This window comes from Molothrus aeneus, chromosome 2 (assembly GCF_037042795.1).
Source record: "Molothrus aeneus isolate 106 chromosome 2, BPBGC_Maene_1.0, whole genome shotgun sequence".
In the NCBI taxonomy this organism is placed as follows: domain Eukaryota; kingdom Metazoa; phylum Chordata; class Aves; order Passeriformes; family Icteridae; genus Molothrus; species Molothrus aeneus.
In genome coordinates this window covers 89,277,696-89,293,629 of record NC_089647.1, presented here as the reverse complement: position 1 = coordinate 89,293,629, position 15,934 = coordinate 89,277,696, and positions in this window count along the sequence as shown.

Here is a 15,934-nt window from a genome sequence, read left to right as displayed (position 1 = left end):
TAAAGTAATTCAGATTTCTTTTTATCTGGTCTGAAAATTTTACATAGACTAGAATCAGTGCTTCAGTAGTTGGCCTCAAGGGCAAAGCATGCCAAAATCATTCTGTTTGCTGTATGCATCTCTCAGAGATTGTCTCTTTCCAGAACGATAAACTCTTGAAGAGTTTAATATCAGGGAGTGGTTACCAGTGTTCTTCATGAGGGTCCTTGACCTTGGAACTCGCAGGGGACAGATGCTCTGGCAGACCTTATTGGTCTGCAGACCTTCAAAGCCCTCTTTGACACCTGTCACTTTGGAGAGGCCAGTTCTTCCGTGCTGCTGAAGATGGCCAGAGGCTTGGAGGAGCTGAGGAGGTGGAACAGAGCTTAGCTGAGAGGTGTGGCAGCCTGGATTGCTGGTACATTTCTCTGGAGATGCAGCCGTACAGCTGGTTGTGTGTGTGTTAGCACACTGTGTTTTCTGGAAGGTGTGCTTAAGAAATCTAATGTAAATTAAAAGTAAATGTTATTCATTGCATAGCTCTGCAGTTGTCATCAGAGAGGGATTCACCGTGGGTTTTGTGCAGTCTCCTGTTTATTGTATTAAATTGCACCAATGCTATCCCAGAGTAGGGTGTTACATAGCTGGGGTTGTGAAATGACCATGAGTACTCTGAGGTATGATCACAAAATCTTTGTAATAACCAAATGGCCGTTAACTTTGGAAAGTTTCTTCTTCACATGTGATGTGTATTTGTCTGGCTGGAAGATATGTGGCCAACCAGATACAGAAGGCTTAGCAAGATGGAGAGATTTGTTCTGTCACTTTCTGAATCCTTTATGTCATTGATGGAGCCAGAGGTCTGGAGGGTGTAAAGTTTGATGAAGTCTCTTTATAGCATCCTCAGTTTAGAGTAACTGTGCTAAGTTCTGTATGTAATTTTGGTAGTGGAGTTGTCTTTCTGTCCATCACTGGAAGGACTACTTTTGGTCTAGTCACTGTCGTATCGGGGTCTCAGCAAAGGCTCTGATCCTGTCTCTGAAATACCAAGTCACATCTGCTCACAATGTTCTGAGTAAATATCTTCTGTGTATAAAAATGTAGTGATGTACTCTACAATCCTAGTCCAAAATGCCCTCAAACTTTGCATAATTGAGTAGTGAAGAATTTGCCATTCTCTTATGAGGCTGATGCCTAGATGAGAAAATGCTAGTTAAGAATGATGTTTCAAAACAATCTGGAAAATGCAGATATTTTATAATTCACTGTACAAAGCAGGAGGTGTTTGGCTCTGGACTGACAATGGAATATCAGGCCGTTCACCCTTTCGCTGTGTCAGGGAAGGGAGGTCAGTAACAAATGAAAGCTGTTACCATCTGATGGCTGCTCAGTCACCTGTGAAATGTGATTTCTAATAGGCAGGTTTCCACATCATAGGAGCAGCAACTGCAATTAGATGAGTAGAGCCAGCCCCCTTGTCAGAAGCCTCGTTCATCATGCCACATCTTTGCCTCAGACCAATCCTGCCAGTTAAGTGTTTCCAAACACAGCCCAGGGACCCGGGATTGCTCTGTCTGCTGGTGGAGGAAGAGTGTGTTTATTGTCGAAGCTGTTGGCCTTTCTCTCCTAGAAAGGCTTAAGCTGTGAAAGCAGAAAAAAGTAGAGCCTACAGCAGCATCTATGAGGTCCTGGCTCCACGTGAATAAGTTCCTTGCAAAATGTTCAAAGGCTTTACTGGGTTTAGGATTTCATCCTGTGGAAGCATTATAGAGGGCACCCTTTATCTCCCAGTGAAGCTAGCTAATCATGTCCAGACGTGGTAGTAGTTAGCTGACAAATTGGCTGAGAAGTCAGTGATTAATTTTAACAAATGAGTTTTCTTTGAATGCAAGCCCATGCATGACAATTATAACAGTATGCCTATGATAAAATTAGAGATTTTTATTCTTTAAGCTTCAAACCTAATTGTGTATGATTACTTTTTCCAGTGTCTTAAAACATCTGCCTTTTGTGGGGAGTATCACTGGGGGAAGGGGACAAACACACATAGAAAAGAAGCGCTCTTTCTTTCCCAAAATACCCTAAATATCAATGAAATGTTCAAAGTGATTGCAAAATTCCTTCTTAGTTCTAAGGAGTATTTAATATATGGTATCATACATTCTGTAACGCCTCTAATGTCTTCAGTGAACCACAGGTCTAATATCCACTCCCATAAAACTAGTGAAAGTTTTGGTATCATCTTTAAGTGAGCTGAGGGTCTAGACCCCAGTGAATCCTCGTTTGTGTTCTAGCTGCAGGCTCCTCTTAACAGGACACTCTGAAATTGGGTGGTAGGAAACAAAGCTGCTAGCAAACATACCTGGGTTGGGTCATGTTTTGATGTATTGAGGAAGGTGCTTTTAAAATCAAGCATGCTCGGGCTAAATATATTGTGAGCTATTAGGGAGAAAGCATTAAGAATAAGAGGAGTGTAGGATTTGTTTGAATAAAGCAGCGTACACTATGTGGCTTTTTTTTTCTCTCCCTGAAGAGTGTGGTGCTAGCACAGAAATTGCATTATAGCTGCATAGACAAGAAGCCTTCTTTCTTAAGAATACAAATGCGTCCTATGGGAAAATCAAGCCGTGACTTGTTTTTAGGCATTTAACTTGGATCCAGTCTTGCAGATGGATGGAAGTTTGTGATCAAACCACCTTGACTCCACGCTCACATCTTTATTAGCACAGCTGAACGGCACAGAGTATCAAGGGTGGCTTTGCAGCAATGAGTTTGTGTGACTGTAGCAGTGTGGTGTTGACATTTTCTTTGTGATATGCCACCTAATTTTCAGAATCTTATCATTCACCTATAAACCACACATTCTGATATAAAGCGTATTTAAAAGGTCTATTTAGTGGAAGAAGTTTTACTAAGTATAAAAACGATATCTTTGACAAAATAGAGAAGAATGTGGCATTAACAAAGAGAACCAATTTTTCTTTTTCTTTCTTTTGTTTTTTTAAACATGCATAACTCTCAAGCACCCTTGGATTTAAAAGGCATTTAGAGAGAGACCTTTAGAAAAATGGAAGTCTCTTTAAACATTGTTTCTTTCATTGTCTTGACAAACCTTGAAAAGTAGTTTCTGTGCCTGCACATTTCAGAAACAGTTCTTAGGGGTTTTATTATGTGCTGAAACATATGTTTATAAAAAAGACTATAACCTGGTGGAAAAAGTGTCTTATAATAATAAACCTGTCGATGGGCCATATGCTGCCATCAGTATGTTTGAAAAAAAATAAATTCTTCTACAAGTGTTAAGTAAGTTTACAGCCTGAGTGTTAAGTTAGGGTCAGACTGTGAGTCACCCTTTGTGGATTGAGAGGGGGAGGAAAGTGCCTACGGATCCTGCTCATGCTCTTTTCATTAGCACACAGGGCGGCAGGCGGGCTGGAGCTGGGAAGCACCCTTCCCAAAGGGCAGTGGAGGCTGGAGCTCTGGGAGAGACTGAGAGAAGTTCTCCTCCTTTAGCCTTTCCTTGGTGCTCCACAGGTTTGTGCTGGCCCAGCACAGGCCTATGTATTTTGTAAAACTTGATTGAGCATTGTGTGGTCTCTGCTGAGAACAGCACACCTCTGAGTTAGATTATCTGCATTTTAAAGGTGAAAGAGCAGATATTTGAAGTTGGTACAAATTAAAGAGCTCTGATAAATCTCTAATTGGATAAGAAATGTGGAAAAAAACCCCTCTGTTCTTGCTGTCTATTAGGTAGATGATTGTTATTTTATGCGTGTTTTTGGTGATTATAGTACTGGTTTTGGTTTATAATGTAGGGGTCGTGGTCATTGCAAAGTCTTTTGTTTTTGAAGAGCAAAAGTAAGATGCAGAAGGTCAAAGGAAATGTCATTCTTAAAAGGTGCTTTCTGTGTGGGATCAGTGTTTGGTAGATGTAGACACTTTTGAGCCTATTTTACTCTGGATTCACTCTGTAGCTCCTGTGAATGGGAGTCATGCATGTGTGCATCTCAAAAAGAATAGGTCTCTTTGTAACACTGTTTCCATGTAGAAACATACTTCACCAGGAAGTGTTTTAATAGCCTAATGTTTCCCACCACCAGTCAGCTGTGCACTGCTTGTTTTCCTGGCAAGGTAGCAGGTGATAGTCATTGTCAAAGGAAATATCAAACACTAAGGAGAATTGTTTAAAGTACTTGACCATGCTGAAAGCTGTGTCAAGTGATACATGTGGTTGCCATAGTATCTGTTATCAGAATCAAGATTGTGAACAGAACAGTCCCCATCAGGGGTGAATTCCTTACCCACAGTCTCTCCAGGGTTCATCAGGCAAATTAGAAGTTTGCTCAGGGGAGCAAATTTGCTTCTTGAGGGCTGAAATGTTCCCCCTGGGTGTTCCTGTCCAGAAGTCTTATGCCCTATGTTGTGTCTATGTGTACAAGGCTCCTAGTCTAGAAGAGGGCCTTGGAGATCAAGAGAGTGGAGCAGAGAGGGGAAATCTGCTGCAGAAGAAGCACCTAGACCCCAGCGCAGATTCTGCAATCAGCATGGAAATGGGAAATAGATTGGATCCGTAATCCATGGAGGAAAGGGGTGGGAACTATGTGGATGTTCACTGAGAAAATTTTTGGGTTCATCAGAGAGTAAGGCTGAGTATGGATTTAAGGAGTAGGAAAAGGACAAGACTAAGGGGAGGAAACTATCTGGGTCTGGTGTTTGCTCACCTTTCCAAGAGAGGCACTTTGGTACTGGCAAGGATGGGAAGCACCTCAGGACTGTTCCTCTCCAGCTTGACAGAATGTCTCCCCATGGAATCTGTGAACTCCAGCCAAGTTCTTACACCCAGCTGGACCTGAGGGAAGGGTCCTGGGTTTCTGGGCTGCCTCCTGAGCACAGCTGATGAGGTGATGGAGGAGCCTGCAGCAGGCCAGGCTGGCTTGCCTGCAGCACGCACAAGCCAACGTATTGTGTTAACAACTGCAGCACTCAGAGTTTGCACAAACCCACATTCAGTAATAAAATAGCCTGCAACTAGTCAAAGGCACCAGTAGTAGCCAAGCAAATTTGGAATGTGTAAGCCAACCATTTTTAAGTTATGGTGGGCCAAAAAAAATTAGGAACAGTCCAAGAAATGGAGAACACCTCACTTTTCAGGAACTCTCATATCTTCAAGATGCCTTGGCTGATCTACCTCAAACTTTCCAGAGGAGCTTTCCTTGGCATGAGACCACAACTGAAATTTCATGTGACTGGTTTTACTTTGTTGAAGTTATGAAGGTTAAAACCAGAGTTTGTTATAGAAAGCTAATCTCTCCATTAGAAATATTTGTCCATGTTTAATATTCATTCCATCGTCATTGTTCACTGCTTGTTCAGACTGATTCTATTTTTTGCTATTTATTTCAGGGTTGGTTTTTTTTCAAGGGTAAGTTCAGAGCAGTGTAGGTTGGAGCCAAAGTGTGCATGGCTGGCTTTAGGCCCATGTGGTAAGGCAAAAGCATTAGCTCTGTACCTGCTGGAGAAGGATTTGCACTTGGAGTCCTACTGCCACCATACTGTCACTGAAAGCTTTTTGGAGTGTCTGGTTTGAGAGATCACTATTTAGTACAGCTTTTCCCTCTCTGCTCGGTCGAAGAGAGTATCTCTGTTGGCCTAGTTATACTCTGACCTCGAGGCAAAAAATGTTTCTGATTGATGGCCGGCTTGGCATTTAGGGTTTCCCTAGTGGCAGCTCCTGCTGTGGAAAGCTGTGAGGGTGGCAGTGGCCTAAGATGGGGATCAGTATTCTCCATGTGTGCTTTTGAGCTGCTCTTCTTTGTGTCTAAAAATCTGTAGGCTGAAATGTTTAGCTTTCAAAATTGCAAGATTTCAGAGAGGAATTAGAAAACGGAGAGAAAATGTTTGTGGGCCTGGAAGTGCCTTTTATTTTTCCACTTAGAGGCACCTTAGCAGTGACTTCTGTACCAGGGTGAGACTTGGTTGTGCACCAGCCCTTTCCTCTGCTCTGACTGCTGTTTTCTGAATGATGAGAAGACCACAGCATGCTATTGCAGTTACTTGTTATTGCTGGATAGAGCCAAATGAGCAAAGGTCTCTAAATATGCTGTATTTCATGACATTGAATTAGTTTGATTGAGCCACTGTATAGACAGAGCAAGCAGGGCTGGAACAGATGTCAGGCTGGAACGAGCCCTCACCCTGAGGCACGGGCTGAGAGTGTTTGAAGTCACTGCTTGTCTGTATTTTTCTTTCTGGGGCTTAAGTTATAAAGCTCCAGGAGAGACTTGGCAGAAGTCAGGAGGTGCTGCTCCTGATGAGACAGGGTGCTGTACATCACTGTTTGCTAGGGCTGCCTTTTAGGCTGGATCACTCAGCACCTGCCCAGCTCTGCAGTCAGTGGGGCCAGGAGGTGCTCTGTGTGTCTGTGCAAGGCCAGGCTTTGTCCTGTTTGCCATCTGTGCTGCTACTGGGTGGGAGCTGTAGCAGAGGGGCATTCCTGCTTCTTGCCTAACACACCCCACACCAAAAATACAATTCCTACATTAGTTTACAATGGGTCAATTCCTGTAAAAGGGTATCTGCATAAAATAGCGATCAGTAGGTTTTCTATTTGCTCAGGCCTTTTATGATTAGGAGCACTGAAAAGACCAACAGAGTCAGCTAAAAATCAGTGTGCCTCTATATGGGCAGCCACTGAGAAGGGTGCAGGTAATGTGATCACAGCTACTTAAACCAGTGATACCACTATTGTCTGCAAAAGCTTCGAGCATGAGAGAAACCCTATGGAAAACTCCTGGACCACAGAATTAAAATAATTAAGTCTTGCAGTCTCTGAAATATATATTGCTCTTGCAAGGTCATCATGAGATAAATAGGGACACTAGCACTGGGTTGAGCACACTGTATACGTGGAACTTTGCTTCTGTCCTGTGTGACATTAGGCTCTTTATTTTTGTGAAACAATAACTAGTTGCAGTTGAAAGTGCCCTGAGAATTCTTCAGGTGATGATAGCACCAAAACCAGAGCCATCAAAGGGGAAATGCAAAGCAAAATATGTGGATATGAGGATGCATCTTTGGTTCCTAAGTTAGCTCAGATATGTATCACTGCATGGCATTGGAGTGCCTGCATGGTGACTCTCTGCATGATTTCTTTGGTAAGCAGGACCTTGAAGGAGGAGGTCACCCCAAGGAATTTTTATCTTCTTGGTCTTTCTAGAAATAGTATATCTGCACTCTTCAGGCTGTAGGGCTGCAAAGCTTTGAGTTACTACTGGTGCTGCTCCATCCCGTGCTCCCAGATGAAAGTTTCCAAGGAATGTTATAAACCCGTTGCACAAGCTGAGAGTAGGAACAGAAAACTGCAAAGCCTGTAATGCTGCAATATTATAGTATTGTCTACTGCTGCAATAACCCTGCTGTGTTTGGAAGGTCTCAGGCATACCAGCACCATGGTTAATCAGTCAAGCAGCCAATAGTAATTCATAGCCTTGACTGCTGAGAAATTCAGCACAGCTAAGATAGACATCTGATCCAGCTCAAGAAAGTAAAGGCATCTTCCCACAGCAGTTTGCTTTTTGACTGAGTTGCTTTAACACTCTTTCTGATTTTTCTTACTTATTTTCTAAAGAATATTTTTCATATTTCTTTCATTTAGAGTTCCTAAACAAAATGTTCTATGAAATGTAATATCTTTTAGAGCAAAAGGTTCCCCTCATTTATTTTCTGCCAATCTGAAGTGAGGTTACAAAAGAAGACAGTTGCAAGTCCCATGTATGCAAAGTACATATGGAAAATGTCAAGTGACTTGGAAAGAGTCATGCTAAATAAAAGTGTCATCAAGAGAAAGAGAAATTGGGTCAAGACTTATAGCAATGTGACTGATTTGTAGGTTTTGGAGTTCAGAATAGAGGTACTACTTCTGAATTTTGGAAATCAAGTTGATTATAGTGATATGGTGATGCCGGAGGAGACACACTGCTGTTATCTGGAGTTTTCAGTCACTGGCTGAAATGCTGGAGAAATAGTAGCAGTAAATAAAGTACATAGAGTACATAAAGTATTTATTATATTAACAACATTATTTTTTCCAAGAAAGATAATGCTTTTAGAAAGCTAATATTGTACACTAAAAGTCTATTTTTTCCCCTGATTCTCTGATGCCCAAGCCAAGTGAATTGATTTTAAACTGAAGTGTGCCTGTTTTGTACAAGTGTGCTTGGCAGAGAAATGATGCATTAGAATTCACATAAACTTGGATTCTTCAGCTCCTGGAAAAGAGACTGTATATGTTACCCACTGATGGAAACATGGGCTCATCTACACTGTGCCCTTGGGCATGTTCTGTTTAAGTGTCTTGAAAATATGTAGTTGTTCCTCATGTGCTTGTCCACGCTCAGTTTGTTTATGGAGACTGTGACATTTACAGTATCTGCAGTCTGGAATGCTGCTTTTGCCATAGCTTTTAATGATTATCTCCTTTTACTAAATAAAACCCTAGGAGATCTAGGCAAGGCAGTTGCATAGAAGGCTTGGCAAATACAGATTGTTAACTGCATGTGGTGATAAAGTTAGAAAACACTTTAAAGAAATCAAACTTGCCATTAGCCTGATCTGAACCATACAAATTCTTCTCCTTTAATTTCTCTTCCCTCATGGTATAAAAGTCTGCTCATTCTTTCATCAGAAATGATTCAGACCTGAGGGACATTTGTAATTTGGAAGTAATTAGTAAATAAGTCAGATAAATATTATCCATTGAGATTTGTGAAAGCACATTGGATAGGATTCTTAAAGAGCTGTATCAAATCTGAACAATTAAAGTTTAAAAAATTATCTCTAGTTAGTATGATAAGTCCATTTCATCATAAATTAATTTACTCTTAATAGTTTCTGCTGCTTTTGGAGCAATCTGAAAGGGTTTGGGAATCTGAAAAAGTAGCTAAAATAGAAGAAAATCTGTAATAGCACAGCATATTTGGACAAAATTTTGACAGTATCCAGATTGTGAGGTCTTGCTTGTGTGCAAATGTTGTTAGTGGAGTTCTGGGTCCAGAGCTGAACCTCAGATTTGTGGGTGTGAGTATTCACTCCTCACTCCCCATCTAGCTTCAAACAATATTTCTTTTGGTTCTTGTTGGGCATAACATATTGTCTGCCTTCTTCTTTAAGAAAAGCTCAGTGGTACTAATTTTCTTATGCTGAAGTCAAAAATCCCAGGTTATGTGGCTGTTACTGTTCACAGCTTTGGGCTCTTAAAGTAGAAAAGCAGAATTTTAGGTACAAGAAATGTTTGAATAAATGTGGTTTGTAAGTAGACTGGCCAACAGCTGCTCCTGAATTCATCTTAAAATCTTTGTATATGCCTACCTAAAATTGTGAATTGTGAGATGCTACAGAATTCTCCTGTAGCTTTGCATCAATGCACTGGTGGGGTACTGGGAGCACACAGAGTTCTGCCATTGCCCCCTGGGAATAACCAGGTGTCTCTCATGACCCTCCAGGGTGTGTTGGATCTATTATCAGGTTTCACATTTGGAGGGTTTATATAATAAGAATCACTACAGTTACTGGAAGTATTATGAAATTATACAATGCATTGAAATGGATTAAAACATTACTGTTCCCATATAGATTTCCTTCTGCTTTATTGGAATAGTAAATTTGTTTTAATTAATTCACCAATCCAGGTTTGGTGATTGATAGGTTTACTACTGGTAGCAGGTGTCCTGCTTGATTGCCAGCACCTTTCTGTACTGCTGCATGTCCAAATACTGATTTGTAAGAACTCTGCTCTTTTCCTGGAGCAAAGCAAGCACAACAGACTGTTTTTGCATAGATACTGAAAATTTTGGAAGAGTTTGGAGCAGATTGAACACAGCTGAACACCAGAACAAGAGTCTTGTCACTGCTTGACATCATTTATGATTGCTACTCATATATCTATTTGCATCTTTATACTCATCTTTAGTATGAACTTCAATGCGTTTTTCTCCAACATTTAAAAGGACCTAACAATCCAGTGTGATGAAAGTAGGAAAATTTTGCTTTGCTTGCAGTCATCCTGTGTAATATAGTCTATATCTGCTATAGTAGTTTTAACTGTTAGTAAAACATCTCTAACATGCTGACTAGAAGTATAGATATAAATCAGAAAATAAAAGCAAAAATCCTGAAAATTTTAGAAATCTTAAGCATTAGTTTTTAGATCAGACTAATGTTTTCCCCCATTTTTTTACTGTCTGAATGGGATTGAAGGAAGACTAAACCCCATTAGCAGAATATGTTTGACAGGATTGGATGTTGCTGAGGAATCAATCTATTTAAAACAAGGATTTCTTTTTCACAAGTCTCTTTTCATGTTGGTAGAGAAAACCTTCTTCTGATTGATTTAGGGCAGTGAATTGGCTTTACTTTATTGCTTACCTCGTGCCTTTAGCACTTAAAAGCTGCAGGCAAGGGTTGAGGTTGTATTATCCTAGGCAAGGGTTAAAATCACATGAATGTTTCATCTCCACCATTGCAAACCTTTTTCCTAATTCTCCCAGTGGCTGGTTTGAGTGCTGCCAGTAGGTTTCCTAAATGGTAAATGGTGGCATGGTGAGGGAAGACTCCTGTTTCCTGGGAAGGGCACGAGCCAGAAGAGAAGCAAGCACTGTCTCAGAGGAGTTCCCTGGGAAAGGAAGCAGGGTTTGCTAGGGCAGGGTGGGCACACCCCACGTGCCCCTCGCTGCAGGTCTGGTTCTGTGTGGCTGTTCCCATAGATGCTGAGTTGTCAGTGTGCAGCAGGAGAGGAGAGGAGAAGGAGAGTTTCAAGTGTTTCTTGATGACATCTTGATGAGAGGATGGCTGTGCTTTGTGCTGGGCAAGAGGATGCACTTCATCAGCACCTTCTCAGCAGATGAGTCTACATCTTCTAAACAGAGTGTGCAAAAGGCAAGCAGGGGTTTGCATGTCTTGGCTACTTAAAGACAGTGTTAGAAAGAGGGCTTTTTAATGAAATTGGTGGTATTTCAAAGGCCTTCCTGTTGGCTGAAAATCAAGAAATGTATAGCTGATATTTGAAATACTAAGAAATATTTTAATTAAAATTTTGATTATGCCACCTGTTGAACAATCAAAGGAAGAGAATATATTGCATATATACTGGTTAGCTTCAGGTTTTAAAGTCAGTATTTAAATTGAGACTTTACTCTAGAGATAAAGGCACCAAAAGAAAACCCCTCTACCAAGTATCTTGGAAAGTAGAGTATTTAGTCTTTCACATACTCATATAGTAGCCTGTAGGTCTCAAAATACAAGATTTTAGGTTTAGTTGTCTCTTATGATGGTGAAAATTACCATCAAATGGTAATTCCACAGTTATATCCAGTGAGGATGGTGTCAATCTTATCCCATCCTTCTAACTTTTTTAACAAAAACAACTAATGTAAATAATCTTGGGGGCTAGCCAGCTCTATCTTGCCTCTCTCTTACCTCTGTGTCTCATTGTTTTAATGGTGTCAGAGCTTTCAGAGAACCTCATCCTTTTTGAGCTACCTTCCATCTTGTAAAAGTCAGTTGTATTTGTAGGGAGTGGATGGCAAGTGCCGGGGGAAAAGACATCTTGTGTGTTGCACATGGGCATCAATGATTGACAAAGGGGATGAAGCACCCAGCCAGCAACCTTGGTTTGTCACAATTGCTCATGCTAGTTTCATGCTGGTAGTTGTTAGAGATCCTGTTTCTCTGTAAAGTTTCCAGACAGATAGGATTCAGGTTCCAGTGGTTCATGTCAGGTTAGAAACAGCTGTATCCCCCACAGAAGAGATTTCTGTTGAGCTAGTCATAGTTTAAACTAATTTTGCCCACAGCCATGCATAAAACAGTGCCAGAATGGAGAGAGAAAGAAAGTGGTGGGGGGGGGTGGAAAATACTAATACCACTTCATTTTGTTTTAGGAAGCCAACCAAAATACCCCAGCTAGTGTAGATTGGCTTATTATCAGCATAATCATGTTAAGTATTAAAATATACAAAAAAGAGGGGAAAATTGTTTCAGTCCAGGAAATTTCATTTTTAGATTGTAATGTAACAAAGGGCTGAACTGATTTCATCCTTCAGTTTGGCAAGCCTTCTTCCAGGGTGAAATTTTTTACTCAAGCTTTTAGACTAAGGCAAATAAGCACATAGAAGGCATGTTGTTTGTATGTATATATATGAATATACAGAAATGAGATGTTAACAATGATAATTTTCTAAGTATCCTCCTTCAATTATTTTGCTAACATAAACAAATGGGAACTGGCACTGAGATAGAGCTGAGAAACAGGGAACAATTTGTTTAACATTGTTATATATTAGTGTTTTTAAACAAGGGCTGAGTTGGTTGCTTTCTGAAAAAAATGTAAAAAGACAAACTACAGTCCAATAAAGAAGTTAGTAATTGAAAGGAAAGTGAAACAGTGCCTACAGTGTTAGAAACATACAGTAAGAACATACTTGGCAGATGAAAAATACACTGGTACACAGAGATGGGGATAACTAGTACATCTCAGAAATGTTGCTTTAGAGTGAAAAATCAAAATTCCCCAATCACTTCTGCCTGGAAGAATGAGTGATTTTGGTCAAGTTTTTGTGATGAGATTGAAACAGGTCTTTTGTAACTGTACTCTCTGTTCGTGTGTGTTATTATAAATGTTGCCTTCTTTAAGGATGCATTTCAGATTGCCCTTTCTCAGGGCAATTACTGCTGTGTTAAGTTCACGTAATATAGCGTCTAAAAACATTTATGGAGCAAAGAAAAGAAGCCTTTTATTCTAACCTTGCCAAGAGCAGAAATAAAATGAGCTGTTGTGCTGGAAGTGTAGAACTGCATGAGGATTTGTAACGTCCTATTTCTCGTGGTTTAGTCTTGTGTGCAGCCTGAGATTTGTGTGATTTAATGAGAATGTGATTCGTTTATCCTGTCAAGCTTTAAATAAAAACCCTCAAAGCACTTCCTTCCTTTTTTGAATTATGTGTTTTTGCAAGTACGGTATCAAAAGCTGTCCCTTAAAAAGAGGGAGGGGAACCCAATACAGTTATGTATGTTGGCTGGATTTTTTTCTTCTGTTTTATTAGACACTGAGTAGTATTATCCATTTCTCTGTGCCTCTCTGTCTTGTTTTGGTGCATTAAGAGGTTCCTGCCATCCTGTTCAGTTACACATGAAAGCAGAACATAAGCACAGGCTGCTCCTAAACTCCGCTTTTGCAGGGGGGATTGGGATTAAAACCTTACTCTGTGGGTGGGAATAAGTCACACAGAAAGCCAGGCTGTGCCAAAGATGGGCATAAACTCCTGCTCATGTTGTGTGTCCTCAGGCACCATCTGTGCCTGTATGTTGGAGCATCCCTGCATGGGATGTAAAGTAACCTTCACAGGGGAAATATGTGCAACCTTCACAGCAGAAACATGTGCAACTCTTTTGGGTGCTGATCCATCAGTCTGAAAGTGCCCTGGTGAAAGGGTTGTGCTCCACCTGCGAGGACCAGGGTCAGTGCTCCAGGGTCCCCTTTCCCAGTCACAGGGGTGGCAGGAAGTGGCACACTGACCTGGGAGTGGCCATCCAGAATAAGGGGGGAAGACACAGCGTGGGTCCTGCCACTCACCCAGGCTTCCCATCTGCTGAAGGAACGTGGCAGCCTCTTCCCCATCTTGGGAGGAACAGGGTAGGATGCTCAAGTCCAGAGCCTTCCCTCAGCAGTAGCAAGGCTCTCATGCTGCTTCCCCAAAGGGAAGGATGTGATCACTCTGGTGGGAGGAAGTTTTCACTTCCAGTTCTCATCCCTGTGGTGCTGAGGTGTTGCTGCCTCTCTGGCAGGTGTTGTTTTGCTCCTCCACTAGCACTATGGGTGTAGTTTATTTTCAGTCTCTCTGCCTTCCTGCCCTCTCTGTTGCCCTGCAGCCACGCTTCCTTCTTTCTTGGCCCAGTGCCACAGCCTCCCCCAGCCCCTGCTTCTTCCTCCCTGTATTGGTGTACAACTCACTTCCTCCTCATTGGCCTCACTGCAGCAATAAAACTAAATACTTTAATAAAGTGGTGATATGTGAGTGCAGGATGCACAAGTAAGTGATGGCCATCAGTCTGGTCACCTTGTTTCCACACATGGCTTTTATCTCCAGCCAGCTTGATCTTTCAGTCTGCACAGCATTCAGCTTCCTAGGACCTTCATGGTGATCAGATGCCCTGGGAACAACTGCAGTTCCTCTGCATCCTGCAGTTTGTGAGAGGGAGGAGAGCTGCACAGAGGTAGCACAGAAAAGCCACACGCAGCTCTGTGGTTCAATCTGCAGAGGAACACTGAGGTGGAAGAGTGGAGCCTGCTGGGATGGTGTTTGTGCAGACTTAGATCTCTCCATGTCTGTGCAGTGCCATACTGAATTTCACTTTGGAAAAGTGACTTGCACTGTTTTGGATATTTGCAGTGGTTTTATATTGGTGTAGGTACAAGTGGATTTTTTTCCCCTGCTATCTGGATCAAGAGACAGTGCTGTGGCAGCTGAAATATGACCAAAACCCAGCCAAAACACCCAGCTGGTAGATCTGCAAGGGCAGTGAAAATACTTCATTTGCTTCTTTAATGTGTGTGAGGGCATGCTAGGGACTGTGGCCAAAGTGGTGGTTTCTGCACCTCTGTGCTGTGGTGGAACCAAGCTCCGTTGGCAATTGCAGCAACTTAAGCAGCCTTGAACCTTTGCATCTTGCTGTGATCAGGACCAGGAAACAGCAAAGGTGTGGCAAGAGCAAAGGGCAAAAAAAGGGGTCAGAAGTAGATAAGGCTGAGTACAGGTAGTACAGGGCTCTGTGAGAAACTCCTTGAGAGGCTATGGGGGTGATTTATGTTGTGAAAACTGCTTGTCTTCACACAACTCTGTGACACTTCTGCCCCTTTGTAGTTTTGATTAAAGAGCCTGGAAGTGATTTACACTAAAGTTGTACCGAATCCTACATGAAGTGGTGTGTACTACATTTCTATAGAAACCCTCAGTTAGAATAACAAGACTCTGGTCAACTCATACCTCTCTGGAAAAGACAGAGATTCACTTTTCTCCCCTGACCTGAAATTAGTGAGGAAATCATGGCTGGAGTGGTGAATCTCAGGGCATGTCAGAATGAGAGCTCCTCTCATGGCTCCTGAGAAAAGCTGCTGCAGGTTGGGTAGGTGGAGGTTCACCTGCAAGGTGCAGTCAGTCACTGGGAAATCAGGTTCTCCCTGACAATTGTTGCTCTGTTAAACATTTCCACTGGTGGTGGGAAGGTCTGCATGTGAAGGATCAGAGCTGGTGCAGCTTTTCTTTTCTATTTTTACTTCCCTCCTGTCAGCCCACACTCAGACAACCTGTATGTGGTCTGTGGGCTGTGGGAAAGTGATAGCTGGCTTCAATGCCAGGAAGCTTGAACTTGATGATGGAGCATGGAGACTACGTATCAGGTGCATAGAAAATAACTTTGACCTTCCACTAAGCCCCAGAGACTGATGCATCTAAGCCTCCGTGCTCCTACATAATAATCTAGGACGCGTTCCTTGGCAGAAACCCCACTGAGCATTTCTCCAGCTGCCGGGTTGCCAGCTTGAGTGAGTTTCACTGCAAGTTTCACTATATTTGGCAATTTTCTTACAGCGTAAGCTCCTGGAAATGGGTCATTAGTAAAAATAAATAAAAAAGTTGCTTCACTCCCACCCCCTTTGACTTGAAATCCTAGGTTTTATCTGAGGACTGAGGAATAGGCACACTGCCTGCATCCTCAGAAGTAAGAACCTGAGACTGGTCTTTCCAAATGCTCTGATTCAGGACGCTTGGCTCACATTTAGTAGGTAATTCAGGTTAGCAATACCATTATTTGAATAACTCTCAAGGAATTTTCTCCAAGTAGATAATTAAATATAGGTTTAAAAGACAATAATGGAAGAAAAATCCTACTTCAGATTTCTTTG